The 16,085-nt window shown below is 41.7% G+C and overlaps 1 non-coding gene across 1 annotated transcript; it reads right to left on the reverse strand.

Annotated features, from left to right (window-relative positions):
* Nucleotides 1-10,769: 10,769 nt before the first annotated feature.
* Nucleotides 10,770-10,876, reverse strand: LOC141624595 (small nucleolar RNA R71). Its single transcript, XR_012534400.1, has one exon. It is a non-coding gene; the product is annotated as a small nucleolar RNA R71 (small nucleolar RNA).
* Nucleotides 10,877-16,085: the final 5,209 nt, after the last annotated feature.

The following is a 16,085-nucleotide window of genomic DNA, read 5'->3' on the forward strand; positions in this document are numbered from 1 at the left end:
GTTTTCCAACGTGGAGAAACACGACATGGGTGTCTATAATCTTGGATCGTTGTTGAGTTTGAAGCTTATCAAGGTAGTCAAACCATTCCTAGATGCGTGTCTTGATTATTGGGACCCGAATTATCACGTTTTTGCTTTCCCCGGAGGTGACATTTGCCCATTTCCTGAAGAAATTGCTGCGATCGGTGGGTGGGACCCAGAACACTTGCCTGCTATTCCTTCTACTTCACAAGGGTATAAGAACAAATTTAGAGACTTGCTTGGGTTGACAAGAATTGAGGTGGACCGTCTAGTGACCTCGAAAGGAGTGCGAATGTTGGACTTTATTGACCGATTCATTAACAAGGCCGACCCCACCATCTCTTATGTTGCTAGGCGAAGGGCATTCGGATTTTGCTTGTTACATGTATATGTCCTTCAAGGGCATGTTGATGAGGATTTGAGAGGTGATCCCCGTCTCCTGGGCCTAGTTGAGCAAATGGAACTACGCAGGAGCCCAGCCTGTTTATGTTTAGGAGAGATCCTATTGGGTTTGGATAACAGGAAAGCTAATCGTGACCTACCTTATTTGGGAAGTCCCGTTATTTTGCAGGTAAAAGAACGCACTTTTTTTTTTTTCTTTTTCGTTTTTGTTTTCTTTTCTTTTTTTTTTCGTTTTTTTTTTCTCTTTTTTTTTAATACCCGCTTTTGGAAAGTCTGGCTTATGGAGCGCCTTCGATTGATCGAGCCCCCAGTTCATGTTCCTTCTTATCATGCTCGCTCAATTGCAATGAGGACCAGGCTTTACATGGTGGACTTCACTCGAGTGTGCAATTACTGGGAAAACAAATTGAAGAGTGATGATGGCCCCTTGATTAGATGGGTTGTACCATGGTGGCATCTCAAATCATCCCGGAGTATCTTCCTTGGATCCTACCCGATCCGTGCGCATTCCGGCTTGAATTCATGGTATGCATCTTCCGGAGAGGTGATGAGACAGTTGGGTGAAGCGGACAATCCGAAGCTTGACCCGTCCCAGACTGCCGTGGCGCTTACTACTGAGAGTCGAAGGGAGTGGGCCATTAAATGGGCTCAAAGAAACGTATGGTTCTTGAACTCTTCTGTTAGTGCCTTATGGGTGTCGGACTCCTATCTGCGGTGGAGGAAAGCAACTACTCCGGAGGAGCGTGAGAGATTGAGAAAGCGCGAGCCCGTTGAATACAAGGTGCGCAAGGTGGAAAAGGAGAAAGAGAAGCATCTGACTGAGGGAGAGGAGGAAGCCGGGTTTCGAGTTGTTCATCCTTCGAAGAAACCGATGACCTCTCCTGTCGTGGACAAAGTGATTGACAAGAATGGGAAGGCTAGGCCTCGAGAAAGACCGTTGGTGATTAGGTCTGAAGTGGCACAAGAGCGTCCGGCTCGAGGTCGGGACAAGGGAAAATGGAGAAATAGCCCAAGTCTTTATTATTATTTATTATTATTATTGTAATAAGAAGATGGGGTTTTTAGAATCCTAGCCTATTTTATTTTATTTAGCATTATTATTATTATGTAACGTATTATTATTATTGAATGAAATAAAGGAGGTTAATTGGTTATGAAACCGTTGTGATTTTTCTATTTATTATTCTTGTTGAATTCCAAATGCAACTGCAAATGTCCTTCTATTTACATTTTGAAGTTAATGGGTTATATCCTGCGAAGGATTGCCTACGTATTCATTAAAAAAATGAAATCAAACCCTTGCGCATAGTTCGAGTGAATGTAAAAGAATAATCGTTCTAAGCAAGAGCTTGTAATGAACTTAGAAGATAAGCATGAGCTTTTTACTTACTCTTAAGGTGCAATTTAGTTTATTTGATGATATGAGGATGACAGATTGTCAAAATGCAAGAGCATGGTGACATTAGCTTATTTCAGCTTGGCTAGGAGCCGTTTATTTAGTGCCACAAGAGCGACACGTGAGGTTATGCGAGGCGCGTTTTTGTTCCTATTCTAGGCATAATACCGCTTTAGTTGGTCAAGGTTTGTCGGGTTGGCAAATTCATTCCCATCTAGGTCTGTGATTCTAACCGCACCCCCTGGAAGTATGGACTTGACTAGAAATGGCCCGGCCCAATTAGGTTTGAATTTTCCCCATGGATCGACAGGTAAAAGAGCTCTAACCGACTTGAGTACTAAGTCTCCTTCCTTGATGTTCCTTGGCTTGACCCTTTTGTTGAAGGCTCGTTTGATACGTGCTTGATATGTTTGGACATTATGTAATGCGCGTAGCCTACGTTCATCCAGGAGGATTAGTTCTTCATATCTATCCCTCTCCCAATCGGCTTCCGGGATTTGACTTTCGAGTAAGATACGCAAGGATGGTATTTCTAACTCGACTGGCTGTACAGCTTTGATGCCATAGGTCAAATAGAAAGGGGTGGCCCTAGTGGGCGTCCGGACAGATGTACGATATCCCCACAAAGCAAAGGGTATTTTGCTTGGCCAATCTCGATAGTTGTCAATCATTTTCTTGAGAATTGTGACAACGTTCTTGTTTGCCGCCTCTACCGCCCCATTTGTCTGTGGTCTATAGGGCGAAGAGGGGTGATGCCTAATTTTGTACCTGGCTAGCAATTGCTCAGTCTCGGTTTGGAAATGTGATCCATTATCACTAATGATCTCATGTGGGAAACCCTATTGACAGATGATGTTGTTTTGTATGAACTTTGCTACATTTTTAGCCGTGAGACTAGTGTAGGAAGCCGCTTCTACCCATTTGGTGAAATAGTCAATTGCCACGAGGATGAAACAGTGACCTCCTGTTCCGGCTGGAGTTATCTTCCCGATTATATCAATTCCCCAGGCAGAAAACGGCCAAGGAGATGTCATCGTATAGAGTAATGAAGGAGGGACATGCTATACATTCCCGAAGATTTGGCAGTTGTGGCAATGTCTTACGTATTTGATGCAATCGGATTCCATTGTGATCCAATAGTACCCCAGACGTGTGATTTTCTTTGCCATCATGGGCCCACTCATGTGAAGACCGCATTCTCCATCATAGACTTCTTCCATCACTTTCCGCGCCTGTGAATGATCAAGGCAACGTAGGATTACACCAAGAGGTGTTCTTTTGTATAGCTCTCCTTGCATGAGAACATATTGGGAAGCTAATAGGCGTATAACACGTTGTCCCCTTTTGTCCATATCCGGTGGATAGGTACCGTTGAGCTTGAAATTTAGGATTGCTTGGAACCAAGGTTCCTCTGTGATTTCCTCTTCATCGGTGATTTGGTGGACATAAGCTGGCTCTGATCATCGTTCGATGCATAAAGGCATTTCCACCATGTCATCTGGCATATTAATCAAAGATGCAAGTTTTGCAAGAGCATCCGCAAATTGATTTTCTTCCCTAGGTAGGTGTAGATAGGTCACGTGATCAAAGAATTGGGCACCATGGTCTATTCTGGCTTGATAAGGCGCTAGGCTTTCGCTTCGGATTTTCCAAGATCCCGTAACTTGATTGATGATCAGGGACAAATCCCCATGCACTCGGAGGTTTTTAATGCCTAAGCTCACTGCCGCTTGTAGTCTAATGAGACAAGCTTCGTATTCTGCAGCGTTATTTGTCACCTCGAAGTCGAGTTTGACAGAGATCGGTGTATGCTCGCCTTCAGGAGAAATGAGCAACACTCCTATTCCAAACCCTCTTAAGTTTGATGCTCCGTCAAAGTAAAGGTCCCAGGAGTCTAGATCGGTTTGGAGTATATCCTTGTCTGGAAATGACCAAGTATCTATTGTTTGTGCATCATTATTGATGGGATTTTTTGCAAGAATTCGGCAACGGCGCGCCCTTTTATAACTTTCAGAGGTACGTATTTGAGATCGAACTCTGAGAGCATCAAAGTCCATCTTGCTAATCATCCGTTGAGGACGGGTTTCTCGAAGAGGTATTTGACAGGATCCATTTTGGAGTATATTTTGACGGAGTAGCTAAGCATGTAATGACGTAGCTTCTTCATTGCCCACACAAGAGCGAGGCATGTCTTTTCGAGTTGTGAGTATTTGCACTCGTACTCTAAGAACTTCTTACTAAGGTAGTAGATAGACCTTTCTTCCTTTCCTACGGTTTGAGCTAGCATGGCGCCCATGGCTGTTTCGGTTACTGTGAGATATAAACCAAGAGGTTGATCTCGTTAAGGTGGCATGAGCACTGGTGGTTTAGCTAATATCTCCTTGATTCGGTCGAATGCCTTCTGACAGTCATCATCCCACATTGTGTGGTCTGTTTTCTTGAGCCTTTTGAAGATAGGTTCACAGATCATGGTGAGTTTCGATATGAATCGACTTATATATTGCACTTTTCCCAGGAATCCTCTAACTTCTTTTTCCGTTTGAGGTTGTGGCATTTCGATCAAATCTTTGATCTTGGAAGGGTCTATTTCTATACCTCGTTGGCTAATGATGTATCCCAGGAGTTTGCCAGATGTTACTCCGAATGCGCATTTCTGAGGATTGAGCCTCATGTTGTACTTTTGTAGCCTTGAGAAGAATTTGTTAAGGTTCGCAATATGCCCCTCTCTATCCTTGGACTTGACAATCATATCGTTTACGTATACCTCAACTTCTTTATGCATCATGTCATGTAGGAGTATAGTTGTGGTGCGTTGGTATGTAGCTCTGGCGTTTATTAATCCAAATGGCATGACCGTATAGCTATAGGTTCCCCATTGAGTGACAAAGGCGGTCTTATGCATGTCTTCTATGGCCATCTTGATTTGGTTGTAACTCGCGTACCCATCCATGAAGGATAGTAACGCGTGATCTGCGGTATTATCCTCCAATGTGTCGATATGTGGTAGAGGAAAGTCATCTTTAGGACTTGCTTTGTTTAAGTCTCTAAAATCAACACAAACACGGATTCTCCCATCCTTTTTGGGTACGGGTACTATGTTGGCTACCCAGTCAGAGTACTCAGAAACTTTGATGAACCCGTCTTTGAATTGCTTATCGACTTCTTTCTTAATCTTGAGAGCCCATTCTGTCCTCATTCGACGAAGCTTTTGTTTTAAGGGCTTGAAACCTGGCATAATTGGGATTCTATGTTCGGCGATATCCATGTCGATCCCTGGCATGCCTTTGTAGGACCAAGCGAAAACGTCTTTGAACTCGTTTAGGAGGTCTATGAAACTGACCCTTTCGGCGGAGCTCAAGGTAGTCCCTATCCTAAGTTCTTGGGGTTCTAGTTCGGTTCCTACATTGATGGGTTCGGTGTTCTCTATTACTGGTCCCCCTTCCCCCTCTTGTAGTATTTCCTCGGCTATGTAGGGAGGTATCTCAATTGAGTTCGGATCTGGGTCATCCTCAGTATCATCGTAAACAGAATTGCATTCAAGATAACACAAAGAGTAAGCAGGACCTGATTTATTCATATTAAAGTTTGAGAAAAGTTGAAACAAAGAAGCCATCTGATTAGTGGTCAGCGGCGGTAAAGGGACAGTTGTTGGGACATTTCCCGAACTACTGTTACTACTTGAGGCTAAGCTAGGAGAAACAAACGGAGTGGGGATGACGACAGGAGGAGACTTCCTAGTGACTTCTCTAGACTCCGACTCTGACTCTGACTCGAATTCATCGTCTTCTGGTTCTCCTTTGAACATCTCTCCTTTTCCAGTGGTGAGCTTGAAGAGTCTTCTTTGATTGTTGATCCACTTGATTGATTTTCTCCATCCTTTCTGCTGGTTCGCGTTTGTTTCTGTGATTAACGCGGTAGGGTTGAAGTGATCGTCTTGAAGTATCATGGTAATGATCTCATCCTGCGCGGCTCTAACAAATCGATCTTCTCCAAATAGTAGACTAACAGCTTGTTCGTCTAAGCAAGGTGCTTGAGGAACTTTGACGGTAGGAACCGTTTCTTGAGGAATTAAGTAGCAATCGTGAAAGATCTTGATTCCGGCTAGCTTCCTTTCGAGATAATGCCAAGGTTCGGGAAATCCGTGAAAGAGTTCTTGACTTCCTTCCCTAACGAAGTATCCATTTAGGGTAGGGAGATATGGTCGCATTTGGACTCCTACGTGCTTACGGCTTTGAACTTGAGCAAGCATCTCGAGAACTTCCTCTTTAGTGGGTTTGTATCCTAGTCCAAGTGGTATTCTTTTTTAGTTGTCTTCCTTGTAGGGTGCGAAGGTGTTTCTTCGGGTAGGGTTCAACGGCATTCCCGTGAAGTATCTCTGAGATTTGAGTATGTGGTTGACCACCAAGTTGGAGTAGGGATTGTAGTATAGAGGTGCCAACTCACTTTCTATGACACTTATGCTTTGAAAGCCCCCAAGTTCGTATACTGGATCCGCAAGGACTTGATTATTTGACTTCTTTTCGATTATTGCCTTAATGGGCGACGAAGTGATCGTCACCACTTATCCATTTAGTGGGATTTTGATCTTTTGGTGAAGGGTGGAGGTTACCGCTTTGGAAGCGTGAATCCAAGATCTTCCCAGAAGTATGTTCAAGGAAGCTTCAATGTCCACTATTTGGAAGTTAACCTTTCGCTCAATTGACCCTGTGGCTATGGTTAGGTTAACGAGTCCTACTACCTTTCGTCGTGTACCATCATATGCGCGAACACCTTGATTGGTAGGGGTCCAATCCGACTCTTTCATGCCTAGTTTGTATGCCGTTTTCAAGGGTATGACGTTGACCGCAGAGCCATCATCTACTAAGGTCATTGGCACATTCTTCTTTAAGCAAATGACATTGATGTAAAGAGCCAAGTTGTGACTAGCGCCAAAGGGTGGCAAATATTCATCTGAGAAAGTAATAGGATTACTTAGCTTCGGTGATTCTTGGAAGACCAAGTTGACTACATCGTCGGGTGTGGAGTCATGTGCTACATTTAACTTGGCCAAAGCTTGCAGTAAAGCTTGGCGATGTGGGAATGAGCTTGCTACTAATTGCCAGACCGAAAGATCAGCCTTTATCTTCTGTAATTGCTTGAGCAAATGATCAGTAGAGTCATCTTCGTTATCATTTGGTGTGATAACGTTGGTTGGACCATTTTGAGTAGTACTTTGATATGGACGTCCCGAATGAGTCAGATGGTCCACATCTTGGTCTTCACCATTTTGGACTATTTCCTTGATTAGGGACTGTTCAATGGGATACTCGTCCTCATCGTCATCGGCCCATACTCCATTGACTGTAGCTAGTTCCCTCATTCTCATGATCTCGTCCTCTAATTGTGTGATTTGGTCGACTAGTTTATCAACCACAGCGACTATTTCTTGCATAGTAGCGTTTTGGGAAAAGATTAGTGGCGCATGTTCTTTAGGTGTTGCATTGGGGTCATGTAAAGTTGTCACCACATTTTCTAATTCCGAAACTTGCCTATCCACACTCCTTGCCCATGCGATGAAGTCGGCCATTGTAGGGGAAATGGTAGAGTAGAACCCTTCATTCTCGATCGCGTGGATCTGATCTTCGACTGGAGAAATGAGGTGTGAACAATCTAGGGTAGATTCTTCACTTGTGATCACTAGAATTCCAAGAGGATTCTGAGTGTTGTTGGGCTTACCTCCCGGCGGTATTGGTAGTCGACCATCCTCAATCATGTCTTGAAGCACATTCTTCAATTTGTAGCATTTTTCTGTGTTATGCCCCTTACTCCTATGATATTCGCAGTATGAGTTCTCGTCCCAGAACTTGGATTTCTTTTGTGGTTCGGGTGTAGGGCCTATGGATTGGAGTTTGCTTTGTTTCATTAACCTTTTTAGAGCATTGGAGTAGGTGTCCCCAAGATTTGTAAATTTCCTTGGTTGGGTACTCTTCTTGGACTGCTCGAGGAGGTTAACTTCATCGGTCTTGCTAGTGGAGCCGTAAGAACGACTTGTTGAGCCTTGATATCCTCGACCTACCGTTTTGGACAAGATCCCTTTACGGATGTCATCTTCGATCATTGTTCCTAGTACGGTTAAGTCTTTAAAAGTTTTGATGTTTTGGTACCTCAAATGATTTGCATAAATGGGCTTTAGGTTGTCTACGAACATCTCCACAAGGGTAGCTTCATCTGGGCGTTCAACTAGTTGGGTACTAGTCTTCCTCCACCTACTTAGGAAGTCGGTGAAACCTTCTTTGTCATTTTGGTTAAGAACCTCTAAAGTGCGCATGTTAACTTGGATCTCAGCATTATCCGCATATTGCTTAGCAAATTCGATCGCGGCATCTTTCCAAGTAGTGATCTTCTTGTGTTCTAGAGAGTACAACCATTGCTTTGGGATGGTGTCAAGAGATGAAGGAAAGATCCTTAGGAACATCTCGGGTTTGATGCCTTTGATAGACATGTGATGTGACCATAATTAGCGCACATTTAGTCCCCGAATTAGCCTTGTTCCCATGCTTTTTAGTGCATATTTGGGACATTTATTGTCTTTAGTTCTTTGTTTTGCATATTCTTTGAGGTTTTGTGTCCTTGGTAGGAAAGGAGTGCAAACCTTGCATTTTCATGGCAAAATGAGACTAAATTGATTGAATCCAATGACCAAGCATCAAGGAGAGACAAGATTAGAAGGCCTTTGTACATATTATAGTAGTTGGGCAATGATGAGGAAATATCCTTGCATCCCAAAGGAAATCCCCAAGGATTTTATGAAGAAAAGGGAAGAAAAGAAGAAGAAAGTACGCTGCATGATAATCCGTCCGTCTTCCCCTGAAGACGCCCGTCCCCAGGACCATAATCCGTGCGTCTTTCATCAAAGACGCCCGGGCAGCAGCACCTAGAAGACACGTGTCTTCTCTCAAAGACGCCCGGGCAGAGACTCCTGAATCCGGCCGTCCCGTGCCTAAGACGCACGGATTCCAAGACAGCGCAAATCCGTTTCTTCAAGCTTCAAGAAAGATGCCCTTCCTTCAGAAAATACCGGCGTTTCCCTAAGTAGGGACTTAATCGTCATTTAAGCCCTTAGTTAACCCTAATGCATCCACCTAATTTCCACTATAAATACCCCATTAATCTAATTAGAAGAGCATGTTCTTCTTATCAATTCTTAGAGTAGTTAATATCAATCAAATCTCTCTTTAGTTTTGTAATCAACAATTAATCAAGTTTTAATACAAGTTTTATTTCCTTAATCTCTCTCTTGTTCATCCTTTATTTTGGGTAATTGAAGATTATTTGGGTTATTATTGGGAGATTGACAACCTCTCAATCAGCATCAAGTACTTCTATTATTCTTTGCTTTATTATTGGAATCATTAGTAAGTATAATTCTCTTAATCCCTTTTTAATTATTGTTAATTACTTTCATTTGTTCATCATGTTTCACTTTGTTGGTATGATTTACAACCTTGCTAGCATGTTCAACATGATAATGAGTGAGTAGTTCCATAGCTAGGGTTAATGGGTAATTAGGGGAAACCAACATGGGGAATGATTCATGCTTAAATTAATATGCTTTCATGGTTTATTTGCTTGCTTGTTTTGTTCTCAACTCATGCACATGTTATGTTTGATGAAATGCTAAGCCTATGAATCCTTGCATTTACAACCATCACTTATCTTTTCAATGAGACTTGTAAAACATAAACCAACTCGAGTCCCATTAGACCATGCATGTTGTTGAGTAGGGAAGACTAAGTCGACTTGTAGGTGTTGTACAATCTAATCGATTCGGCTCCGGGACCCAAACTTTCCTAGGATTGTAAGATATAACCCAACTCAATCCATCACAACAATAATTGCTTGCTTATAATTTGAGAACATGTTTGTATGATCAATTCCCATGAATCCCCTATGACCCCATGACACCTTAGTGCTTTTTATCAATTGTTTACAACCCTTTCAATTCATCTTGCTTATTTACTTTCATTGCTATTTAGTTTAGTGACCTTCTACATCAACCCAAATTGTGACACTCCTAAGACACCACTAGTCTCAATAGAAATCTCATCTCAATTCCCGTCCCTTGGGATCCGACCTTTACTTGCCTCTTTACTAATTGTAGAATTGTTTGTGAAGTTATAAATTGTGTTTTTGTCTAGGTGCTTCCAACGACAATTGTTCCGAAAAATAGAATATAGCTCCGATAGTCCGACCAAAAAATGGCGCCGTTGTCGGGGACGGTGTTATCTTGATTTAGATTTTCTTATATTGTTATTAATTGTGTCTTTCTTTGCCTTGAGGAAGTAAACCTCCTCAAGGTTTGTTCTAATTGTTTTCGAGTTGTTTGATATTTTGCATGTCTAGAAGGTCACAAGGTGATTTGTTACCTTTTGATCGTGAAATTAAAAGAACTTTGACAACCAATAGAAGACTTGCTAGGAGAAATTTGAGAGGTATTAGTGAGGTTGTAGATATTCAACCAACTATTGAGTTCATCAACCCTTTTTCAAGAGAAGGTGAGGAGAACCCAACACAAAATAAAACACAAAATCAACCCACAATGCCTAAGTTTTCATCACATTCCATACCCACCGAGGAGAACCTACCCAATGGTAATCCCACACCACAACATCTAACTGGAAATTTCATTGCCAAATCCGCATTTATCCAATTAGTCGAAAGGAGCTAATTTGGGGGGATGCCTAGTGAAGACCCTCATTCTTATATGGAGACCTTTTGTGACTATTGTGATGCGATTTCTCAAACCGGTGTAACTCAAGACCAAATTCGATGAGTCTTATTTCCTTTTTCTCTAATTGGCACCGCGAAACAATGGTTGAAGGGCCTTGATAAGGCCACTCTCGGAATTGATTCTTGGAAAAAGTTGGCTCTAGCTTTCTACAAAAAATTCTACCCACCGGAAAAGACTAATATGCTAAGAGCTCAAGTTACGGGTTTTAAGCAAAGGGATGAAGAATATTTGTATGAAGCTTGGGAGCGGTTTAAAGGACTTTGTCGCTCATGTCCTCACCATGGACTTAGCGAGTGGTTCTTGGTACAACAATTTTGGAACGGTCTATATGAAGATTCAAGGAACATTCTCAACATGGGATCAAATGGAATGTTCACCAAAGTTGATGACAATCAAACTTGGAACAAAATTGAGGAAATGGCGGTCCATAACTCACAATATAGTAGACCTCGCAAGGCTACTAGAGGAGGAAAGCATGAAGTGGACTCTGTTACTCAATTGGGTGCTCAACTTAGTGCTCACATTGATACCATCAATTTGAAGTTTGAAAAAGCTATGGCTAGACTTGAAGAAGCCTCGAAATCACCAAAGCATCATGTCAATGCCATGACGTCATCCTCATCAATCCCAAGTGGGATATGTGAGAATTGTGGAACTTTGGGACATGACTCAAGTGAATGTAGGGGAACAAATGAACAAGTGCATGCTTTCCAAGCATACAAGAGTGTTACCCCTTATTCCAACTATTACAATGAAAACACCAAATTCCATCCAAATCTCTCATACAAAAGCCAAAATGTTCAAAACCCTCAAACAACACACACCCCACCTCCCATGAGAAACCAAAATCAAAGACCCTTTTACAACCAAAACCAAGGTTACCAAAATCAAAATCCATACAATCAACAAAATGACCAAGGTTTTGATGTTCAAAAAGCGGTCCTTCAAATGCAAAAGAATCAACAAGAATTTTTCACTCAAATGCAAAAAGATAGTCAAGCAAAGGAAACCACCATCAACAACATCCTAGCTCACACCAAAATGTTGGAAACCCAATTGACTCAACTAGCATCTTCAAGCTCACAAAGACAAAAGGGGCAATTACCACCTCAAAGTAATCCCCCAAGACATGAAACGGTTAGTGCCATTCACTTGAGAAGTGGTACAAGGTATGAAGCATCGAAGAAGCAAGTTGAGGATGAAGTTGTGGAAGCTAGTGATAAGGAAGAAATTGTGCAAAACTCCAAAGATGGAGAATCATCAAAGGAAGAAATTTCAAAGAAAATGAAGACAGGGTCAAGGAGAAGGAGCCCATTGTGATTAGCCTTCCTTTTCCAAGTCGTCAAGCCAAGCCCAAATTTGATGACCAACTTGGAAAGTTTATGGAAATTGTGAAGAATTTGGAAGTCTCAATTCCTTTCACGGAATTAATCAATCACGTGCCGGCCTATGCGAAATACATGAAAGACATCCTCACAAAGAATAAGTCGATCCGGAAGCTTGAGACTATCGCCTTCACTAAGGTGAGTAGTGCAATACTTCAAGGGAGTTCACCTCCAAAACTCAAGGATCCAGGAAGCTTCTCAATACCGTGTACCATTGGCGACACCACGATCAACAAAGCCTTATGTGATCTAGGGGCTAGTGTGAGTGTTATGCCGTACTCGGTGAGTAAAAGGTTGGGGATGGGAGAGCTTAAATTCACCAATATCACACTCCAAATGGCCGATAGATCAACGAAGATACCATTAGGGATATGGGAAGATGTTCCCGTACGAATTGGGAAATTTTTCATCCCGGTGGACTTTGTCATTGTTGATATGGAAGAAGATTCCAACATTCCAATCATTCTAGGAAGACCTTTCTTACACACCGCGGGTGCGGTGATTGATGTGAAACATGGAGAGCTTACTCTAGAAGTGGGAGATGAGAGTATAACTTTCAATCTTGACAAGACCATGAGAGCTCCCCGTTTACATGAACCATGTTTCATGATTGATCATTATAGCCGGAAGGATGATAGGAAGAAGTCGGAACTCCAATGGAAGAAGAAAATTGAAGATGATCCATTCAAAGAGCAAGTGAATTGTAACAAAGAGAGCTTGCAAAGCTCACCAAAGTCAAGCAATGAAGAAGATGGCCTCATTGGCCAAAACAAGATAATGGGAGAGTTGTCTCTATCAACTCGAGAGATCTTTAGTGATCAAGTAGATGAAGTTTGTGGTCTTTGGGACGATGAGTTTGAAGGGATTTTCAATCCCTACATTGGTAATGCTATCGATCAAGACCGACAACAAGGACAAAGATCTATTGAAGAACTTTATCACGACAATGAACAAGCTTTTGATTACTTTTTCAAGGTGTTGAGCAACAACAACAACACCTTGGACATGCCCCCTTGACATCTCATCAAGAATGAGAGTTTGGTGGAGTCCTCTCTAAACCACCATTTGTAAATATTTCTAACTCCCTAACTCGCATTTTAATTCTTAATTTGCATTTTTGTCATTTTTGGATTTTTTATGCCTTGATCAAGATAATTATCATGTTTGAGAGAAGTGAGGGAGGGACTAATAATTTCAATTAATGCGTAGTGCTTTAGCTTAGTGTGGGGATAGCAATTGCCTAGGCTATTCATGCCTTAGTAGTGCCCCCACAATGAAGAACACGAGATTTTGAAGAATGAAAAATGACAAGGGATATGCAAGGTGCACGGATGGAACTGAATCCGGGTAAAAGGGGTAGAATCCAAGCGGTTTCAAGAAAATCCGCCCGTCACGGATCTTTGATGTGACCATAATTAGCGCACATTTAGTCCCCGAATTAGCCTTGTACCCATGCTTTTTAGTGCATATTTGGGTCATTTATTGTCTTTAGTTCTTTGTTTTGCATATTCTTTGAGGTTTTGTGTCCTTGGTAGGAAAGGAGTGCAAACCTTGCATTTTCATGGCAAAATGAGACTAAATTGATTGAATCCAATGACCAAGAATCAAGGAGAGACAAGATTAGAAGGCCTTTGTATATATTATAGTAGTTGGGCAATGATGAGGAAAGATCCTTGCATCCCAAAGGAAATCCCCAAGGATTTTATGAAGAAAAGGGAAGAAAAGAAGAAGAAAGTACGCTGCATGATAATCCGCCCGTCTTCCCCTGAAGACGCCCGTCCTCAGGACCACAATCCGTGCGTCTTCCATCAAAGACGTCCGGGCAGCAGCACCTAGAAGACGCCCGTCTTCTCTCAAATACGCCCGGGCAGAGACTCCTGAATCCGACCGTCCCGTGCCTAAGATGCACGGATTCCAAGACAGCGCAAATTCGTTTCTTCAAGCTTCAAGAAAGATGCCCTTCCTTCAGAAAATACCGGCGTTTCCCTAAGTAGGGACTTAATCGTCATTTAAGCCCTTAGTTAACCCTAATGCATCCACCTAATTTCCACTATAAATACCCCATTAGTCTAATTAGAAGAGCATGTTCTTCTTATCAATTCTTAGAGTAGTTAATATCAATCAAATCTCTCTTTAGTTTTGTAATCAACAATTAATCAAGTTTTAATACAAGTTTTATTTCCTTAATCTCTCTCTTGTTCATCCTTTATTTTGGGTAATTGAAGATTATTTGGGTTATTATTGGGAGATTGACAACCTCTCAATCAAGCATCAAGTACTTCTATTATTCTTTGCTTTATTATTAGAATCATTAGTAGGTATAATTCTCTTAATCCCTTTTTAATTATTGTTAATTACTTTCATTTGTTCATCATGTTTCACTTTATTGGTATGATTGACAACCTTGCTAGCATGTTCAACATGATAATGAGTGAGTAGTTCCATAGCTAGGGTTAATGGGTAATTAGGGGAAACCAACATGGGGGAATGATTCATGCTTAAATTAATATGCTTTCATGGTTTATTTGCTTGCTTGTTTTGATCTCAACTCATGCACATGTTATGTTTGATGAAATGCTAAGCCTATGAATCCTTGTATTTACAACCATCACTTATCTTTTCAATGAGACTTGTAAGACATAAACCAACTCGAGTCCCATTAGACCATGCATGTTGTTGAGTAGGGAAGACTAAGTCTACTTGTAGGTGTTGTACAATCTAATCGATTCAGCTCCGGGACCCAAACTTTCCTAGGATTGTAAGATATAACCCAACTCAATCCATCACAACAATAATTGCTTGCTTATAATTTGAGAACATGTTTGTATGATCAATTCCCATGAATCCCCTATGACCCCATGACACCCTAGTGCTTTTTATCAATTGTTTACAACCCTTTCAATTCATCTTGCTTATTTACTTTCATTGCTATTTAGTTTAGTGACCTTCTACATCAACCCAAATTGTGACACCCCTAAGACACCACTAGTCTCAATAGAAATCTCATCTCAATTCCCGTCCCTTGGGATCCGACCTTTACTTGCCTCTTTACTAATTGTAGAGTTGTTTGTGAAGTTATAAATTGTGTTTTGGTCTAGGTGCTTCCAACGACAATTGTTCCGAAAAATAGAATATAGCTCCGATAGTCCGACCAACATGTAGTCCTTGAAAGCACGGATGTGATTCAAAGGGTTTCCGTGCCCCTTGAATCTAGGGATATCCGTCATGTTGAAGTTGGTTGGTAACTTGGAACTCACGGCCTCATACTTGCGATTATTCTCCCTATAAATGTCATCCCCTTTAAGATACATCAATTGCTCCTCTAAGTATTGGAGTCGTTTCTCAGCTGCAGTCATACACATGGGAGGGTTTTCGTCCCTGAAGTCATTCACGAAGTCATCAACGATTTTACTTTCCCGAGGAGGCAACCTCATTTCTACGGTATAGATCCGGCCCTCGATGGTGTCAAGGCGATCATACACTTGGTCTTGAGTAACTTGGAGCTGAGCTAGCGCGGTTAGGATTCGATCATTACCATCCTGGAGTTTATTGAAGTTCACGTCGCTTGTTTCAGGCATCTTGGAAACTGGATAAGAGACCGACGACGAATCAACACGATCGACCATTCTAACACACTTACTAAGAAAGAAATATTTTGACTTAGGAAGTGGGTGTGTGCCACTTGTGTCGAGTGAGTTTTTGAAGAAATGACAAGATTTGGAAGATGTTGGTCCTAGTCAACTTTATGTAGTTGTAGGAGTGGACTCGAAGTGAGGTTTTGAAATGGGCTTGGGCCCGAAATTTGACTCGACAAATGGACAGAGTTTTGACTCGATTTTGCGCTAATCATTGGCCTTTTTTCGAAATTTATACTTTAAAAGGATTTTGATTTTACAAAAATCGTCATGGTTTCGTTTAGAAATGGTGATCACGTAAGGTACAGACATTTATACAAGCATTATAACGGGATGCTGAGTGCATTTAAAAGGGTTTTGGTTTAAAGGGTGGGTTGCCATACCGATCAATCAAACCCGAAGTCTGTGGAGAGGCTCGTACCAAACAAGTGTAAGGCCGATTCCTAGTCCATTTCCTCAAGTAGTGAAAGTCCTTG

This window comes from Silene latifolia, chromosome X (assembly GCF_048544455.1).
Source record: "Silene latifolia isolate original U9 population chromosome X, ASM4854445v1, whole genome shotgun sequence".
NCBI classification, from domain to species: domain Eukaryota; kingdom Viridiplantae; phylum Streptophyta; class Magnoliopsida; order Caryophyllales; family Caryophyllaceae; genus Silene; species Silene latifolia.